The sequence below is a fragment of the Stegostoma tigrinum genome, chromosome 1, assembly GCF_030684315.1.
Source record: "Stegostoma tigrinum isolate sSteTig4 chromosome 1, sSteTig4.hap1, whole genome shotgun sequence".
NCBI classification, from domain to species: Eukaryota; Metazoa; Chordata; class Chondrichthyes; order Orectolobiformes; family Stegostomatidae; genus Stegostoma; species Stegostoma tigrinum.
The window spans coordinates 49,152,289-49,159,326 of NC_081354.1; the positions used below are offsets into that span (position 1 = coordinate 49,152,289).

The 7,038-nt window shown below is 40.2% G+C and overlaps 1 non-coding gene across 1 annotated transcript; it reads right to left on the minus strand.

Annotated features, from left to right (window-relative positions):
* Window positions 1-4,310: 4,310 nt before the first annotated feature.
* LOC125460091 (U6 spliceosomal RNA) lies at window positions 4,311-4,417 on the minus strand. The gene has a single exon (XR_007249175.1). It is a non-coding gene; the product is annotated as a U6 spliceosomal RNA (small nuclear RNA).
* Window positions 4,418-7,038: the final 2,621 nt, after the last annotated feature.

The following is a 7,038-nucleotide window of genomic DNA, read 5'->3' on the forward strand; positions in this document are numbered from 1 at the left end:
ACATTGAAATTTTATAACAGAACAAATAATCATAGTCAAAAAAAATTATACAAACGTCTTTCCATCAGAAGACAGTTCTACACACATGTAACACTTTAGTTGTTGTCATAAGACTGACATAGTTTGTTGATGTCCTTGAAAAATTTGAAGTTATGAACTCCCTTCAATGATAGTGAATGCCTCAGACAATAAAGTATTCAGATATCTGAATGCTATTAAACAACTTCTGTCTTTTACTTTAGTTTTATTTACTTATCTGGGGACATGTTCCAGATCAACGATCTGAAAGTAGAAAGTACAATTGTGTATTTGGGAATCAAGTTAACTACAATTTTTGAAATATTTCATTTCCTTAATGTAACATCAATTCTTATCCACAGGCAATGAAGTCTCTTGTTTGAGTCCCACCAAGAATATTCATTCAGTGTCTCATTTTCCATCTGTTTCCTGGTACAGAGATCCCGTCCGCCAAGAACAGAGCGACTTACAAAGGAAGCAATCTGCTGTACTGGATGTAAAGTTTCTTGCTTTTTCAGTACTAAAGTCTGCAAAGATTAAGTCTAGGAATTGTTAACAAGTTGCAGCATAGGGGCCATGACATTTGATAAGCCTGAAAACATTTGAGGTAAATCACAAAGTACAATTAATCCATGGCTGTTAACTTGCAATGCAAGCAGCAAGCAGGTTTTGTGCTGCCTTCTTATTTACATGATTGCAGTGTGCAGTCAGTGATAAGTATACTGTTGAGTGGCAGCATGCCTTAGCTTGACACATACCACCCCACCAACCTCCGAATACAACGCATCATCCTCCAACATTTCCACCGCCTACAATCAGAGCCCACCGCCAAAAAGGTATTTTCCTCCCCATCCCTGTCCACTTTCTGCAGAGACTGTTTACTTTGCGACTCGCTTGTCAGCTCCACACCCCACCGACCCCTCCCACCACACTCAGTAGCTTTCCCTGCAATCGCATTAGGTGGTACACCTGCCCCTACACCTCCCCTCTCACTTCTGACCAAGGCCCTAAACAATCCTTGTAAGTCCACCAGAGATTTGCCTGCATTTTATCTAACCTTATCTACTGCATCTGTTGCTCCCGATGTGGTCTCCTCGGGGACACCAAATACAGACTTGGGGACTGGTTCGCGGAACATCTGCGCTCTGCATGCACCAAACAACCCAACCTTCTGTTTGCCATCCACTTTAATTCCCCCTCCCACTCCCTTTGTTACATGTCCATCTCCACTATCAGAGTGAGGCCAAACATAAACTAGAGAAACAACTCCTGATATTTCACCTTGGGAGCTTACAGCCCAATGGCCTGAATATTGGCTTCACCAGCTTCAAAATCTCTCCATCCCCAACCTACCCATCTTCTGACTCACCTATCTGCTCCACACTTCCCACTGACCAACTACAATAACCCCTAACTGTGTCCACCTATCTCCATCCTAACTACCCTCCCCCAAGTCACCTCCCTGCCTCTATTTATTTCTGAACTTCTCTCCCCTTCCCCAGTCCTGACAAAGGGCTTTGATCTGAAACATTGACCTTCCTGTTCCTCAGATGTTGTCTGTCCAGCTGTGCTTTTCCAGCTCTATATTTATTGACTCCAACTTCCAGCATCTGCAGTCCTTTCTGTCTCCAAGTGAAACATTGACTGTGTTTCTCTCTCCACAGATGTTGCCTGAGCTGCTGAGTATTTCTGTTTTTCTATCCTAAAGGGGTGGCACATTTAGCTGGCGCAAGTACTTGGGAAGAATTTCTCCACTCCCAATCTTTCTCCTCATGTCCACTTCCCATACAAGCTTCACAGATGCATGTAACTTTAGGGAGTATCTTAGAAGGAACACATGGAAATGCTGTGACACCTTGTATGAATGGTCTGCAGATAGGTCAGAAAGAAAGGGCAGCATAAGTACCAGATCACAAGTGGATATATATTCTTGTGGTTTCTGCTGCAGTGGGTTCAGTTGAAGCTTTGCATGAGGCAGCATACATAAAATGGCTGATAGATATGCACATAAAAATCTTTAATACACTGACACATCTGCCTGTAGTCATTATTAGGAAATGTGGAGGAGACTGGCATCAACCTGGCATGCTATGTTGTGTGGAGCATGGAGTCCATTTTTTCCATTGTGAAATGGTGACCAATTCCATTGCTATATTTGTGGACTCCACAATACAACAGTTGATAGTCAATTTCTCAACACTTATTGCAGCCCAAGCAGTTTCCTGTTAGCTGCCTTCTCTGTTCATTTCATTTTTTTCTCCTCCTCTTCCTCTGCTTTAACACACTCTGGAAGGTAATGCAAAGACTTCTTCCAGAGTATTCCTTGCAACGGAAGCATTTCTGATGCACTTCAGTCATCTGCTTGATAGCTTTTCATGTTGATAGCATGGCTAGACATGCATTCCTGGATCATTCAGTAGCACCATGAGCCAGGAGGTCAGTGGTTAGCCTTTGATTGTCTATAGCCAGACTCTGGTTTGTCATGGTGGCTCGAATGCTGATGGTATTGTGGGTTACTGCAGGACAAAGGCAGTATGACTGCTGCAAGGATATCAGTCATTGACCTGAATGACACCCTAGAAAATTAGGAGTAGAATCCTTTGGTGTTGTGATATATCTGAGTTTACATGCTAGAGATATAAGGCAGCATGTGTGCAGTCAATGTCACTCTTCTGCCTAGGCCATACTTCTCTAAGAAAATACTTAATTTTCATTACGTTCATGAGAAGTTAATGAGAAAATATAAAGCTGTTGTATCAGTGGATGTCATGTATTTGGAATTTTAATTGCATCAGATGAAGTGGCACACAAGAGGTAATTAAACAAAGCAAAGGTATCATGAGAATGAAAGAAATAAATAGTCGGCGTGGAAGACTGGTTAATGGGCAGAAAACAGACAGTAGGAAGAAATGGGTCATTTTCGGGTGGCAGTCTGTAACCCATGTAATATCTTGGACATGAACCACTTACAGGCTATTTCAGTTAATTAGGTAGAATGATTGCGTGCATATTATCCAAATTTGCTGATCATACAAAATTAAATGAGAAACCAAGTGATAAACAGGATCCAAAAAAGTTGCAGAAGGGTAACATGTTAGGTAAGTAGACAGAACATGGCCAGTGGAAAACATTGTAGCAAAGTGTGAAGTTGTCTACTTTAATCATAAGAATGACTAGTTTAATCTACTTTGTCTACCTTAGTCATAAGGATTATAATGTAGTATATTTTTTGTATGTTGGGAGATTGGGAAAAATCTGCATTTGATCTTTGTACATAAGTTACAAGAAGTTAATGTGCAGGTACAACAAACAATTAGTTAAGTAATTGGTATGTTAGGAATAAGAGCGGAAAATGTTGATGTAACTCAGCAGGTCTGGCAACGTCTGTGGAGAAAGAAACAGTTCATGTTTTAAGTCTTATGTAACTCTTCTTCAGAACCTGTGAGTTCCTCTAGAATTTTCTGTTTATATTTAATATTTCCAGCATCCACAGAATTTTGCTTTTAAGTGGTATGTTATCTTTTGTTACAAAGGAATTATAATAAAAGAGTAAAGAAATCTTACAATAATACAACATCCAGAGTGTTGTGCACAATGTTGGTCTTCTTGTCTAAGGAATGATGTATTTGCTCCTAGATGGAGCTGAATAAAGATGCATTAGAATGATTTCTGGATGAGAGGATTGTCCTATGATTACATAAAGTCTGTTTCTCTGGAATTTGGAATGATTGATGATTTAAATCATATATAAAATTGTTAAGGGGTTTGACAGAATATATATTGACAAAAATATTTCCCTGAGGTCAGAAATCTAGAACATGGGATCACACTCCCAGGAAAAGAGACCTGCCATTTAAGGAGTAAGATTAAGAGAAATTTCTTAACTTCAAGAGTTGTGAATCTTTGGAGATCTCTAACCCAGAGATTTGTTGCTGCTCAGCTGTTGAGTATAACTATAGAACCATAGAATCCCTAAAGTGTGGAAACAGGCCATTTGGCTCAACAAGTCCACACTACCCCTCCGAAGAGCATCCCATTCTGACTAATTTCCCTACACCTGCATTTCTCCATGTCTAACTCAAACATCCCTGGACACTATGGGCAATTTAGCATGGCCAATCCACCTAGCCTGCACATCTTTGGACTGTGAGAGGAAACCAGATCACCCAGAGGAAACCCACGCAGTATGGGGAGAATATGCAAACTCCACACAATCGCTCAAGGGTGGAATTGAACCAGGGTCCCTAGTGCTGTGAGGCAGCAGCGCTAACCACTGAGCCACCATGCTGTCCAAAAATATGGAAAGCTTCACGAATTTGCGTGTCATCCTCGTGCAGGGGCCATGCTAATCTTCCCTGTATTGTTCCAATTGTAGTGTGTGTGCTGCCGAAGCGAGTACAAATATTAAAGATAAAGACAAATATTAAAGATATATTAAAGATAAAAAAATCAATGGATTTTGAGTACTAAGGAAGTTGGGAGATCTGTGGAAAATACGTGAAGGTGGAATTGAGGTAGAAAATCAGCCATGATCTTACTGAATGGTGGAGCAATTTGAAGGTCTATTTGACCTACTAATGTTCCAATGTTATGACCGCTCATTTCCAGTGGTACTTTTATTTTAATGTATTTCACAGCCCTTCGACATTTAATGAGAGTTTAAATTATTGCATTACTGTATCCAGGTAGGAAGACATCAGGCATCTTCTGCAGTGTCACTCTTCCATAGGTGAGTGCATGTGCTAAATCTAAGGGTTTTAGGGTGAATAGCAATGCTACGCGAGTTGTACATGTCAGCCTCACACATACATCAGCGACCCTGCTTCCTTACTATCCTGCCAGCAAATTCAGAGATAGAGCCAAACTGACCAGGCAACAACCAAAGTGCTTTGAAGTTTGTGTTCTCAGATATTGCCCACTGGAAGCATTTCACTTGTTCCCACGTGGTCTATAACAACATTCCACCAGCTCTCCTGGTGCCACCAGGGAAGCATCTCATGTAAGTAATAGGTTTGCAAACCTTGAATAGATTCTTCTGCCCTTTCTAGTTTGGACGGGGTGGGGCATTTAATCGGACAGGAAGATAGTGGGTGAGCAGGCCACTCCCTTTATTACTATTGAAAAGAATAGATTAAAAAAAAAAGATTGTTTCCAGCGACAAAGCATCTGAAACTAGAGAACTAGAACAACAACAGAAATTCGTATTTATGTGACCTTAATAATGCCTAAAAACACGATAAGAACAACACATGACACCGTGCCACATCAGGAAATATTAAGGCAGATTACCGTGATAATCAAAACTGGTGTGCTCAAGAGGCCGGAATTGGAAGAACCCAAATATCTCAGGAGTTTATAGGACTGCTGAAAATTCCAATGATAGGGAGGGATGAGGCCATGAAGAGATCTGACCACATGAATGAGAATTTTATAATCAAGGCCTTGTTTATATGGGGACTATTCCAAGTGAGTAATCACAGGGTCTGATATAGGTGAATACACCTTGGTGTGAAAGCTACAACATATGCAGCAGAATTTTGGGTGGCCTCATGTTTATGCGGTGTGGAAGGTGAGAGGCTTGCCAGGAGCGCTTTAGGATCATCAAGTTCAGAGTGAATGAAGGTTTCAACAGCAGATCAGTGAAGCAGGAGTTAAGTTTGGTGATATTATGGATACATTAGGTGACTTTATTAATAACTCAGGCTTGCAATTGGGAATTCATTTCATAGCCAGATATGCTGAACTATTTAGTTCAGCCTCCAGCAATTACCAGGGAGAATGGGAACTGAGTTTCTGGTGGGGACAAAAGTCAATGGCTCCAATCTCCAAGTAATCTGACAATTTCAAGATATTGGAGAGGTCAAGAAAGTATGTAGTTCTGGGTTAGAGATGGATGTATGATTTAAGTGCAATAGATTTAGGACAGACAGATGAAAACGTGTCTTCACACTGCAAGCTGTGGAATGCACTGCAAGAATTAGAAAATGAAAGAGAAATGAAGAGGTAATGAAACGCAACGAGCAATAGATTTACTGATTTCGTGGACTGGTTTGGTCAGGCAGCTTGTTTTCATTTTATATTTGATGCATATTTTTGTTCAATAAGGTTTTAAAAAAAGGAGAGACCAGGCAAGAAGAGACTAGAGAGAACTATTCAAATTATCCATTCTAGACACAAAACAAAGAAATTGTCTTTTAAAGAGGTAGATGGCAATAGATTTTAACTGTTGAATAGCTCATCAGTGTCCTGATTATTCTAATGAAAGATTTGTTGAACCTTGATGTAAAGGCCAGCTTACCATTTCCAAAGACACTGCTTGTGCCTGTCTATGCTTCTTTGAGGCTGCCTTTTAGCCCTGGGCCAACTCATTATCGAGCAGATCTGAAATTAATTTGACCTGTAAATATTTGCTTGGGGTCTTTTAATTGGAGATCGATGACGTGGTATTTGCAACAGAGAGCCAGTAATTTTCCTGGAGGAACATTGCTCTGCCTGTCAGGTCCTTTCAAAGTTTCCAAAAAGAAATACTCATAGCACTTTTATCTTTTCTTTTGGCCTGTCACAATTCCAGTTTCTGCTTTCACCCTTGTAAGTCTATGTGCCTGTTTGGTTAACAATAATGAAGGATGAATCATGAGCAAGCCTTAAAAAAAGGCACTTGCCTTAAAACAAGATATAATTTATTAGACAATAGAAAAAATTGAAGAAACTTTCCAGCCAGCCAGTATCACCCACACCATCATCTGGCAGAGATATCACATCTGAGCCCAGCAGGATTTCGTTTGTTCCCTGTCAAAGATTGTGTTATATCCCTATTTGGGTGCAAGATCAAACATTATCTGTATTCAGAACCTAATATAACAGATTCCTCTGTACTTGCTTTCAAGTTCACATTTCTAAAACTTTTTCAGATTCTGATGAAAGGTCTTGAAACATTTACACTGTTTCCCCCTCCATTGACACTGCTTGATCTGCCACATATTTCTAGCATTTTCAGGTAACGGTTTTACTTCTTTAGCT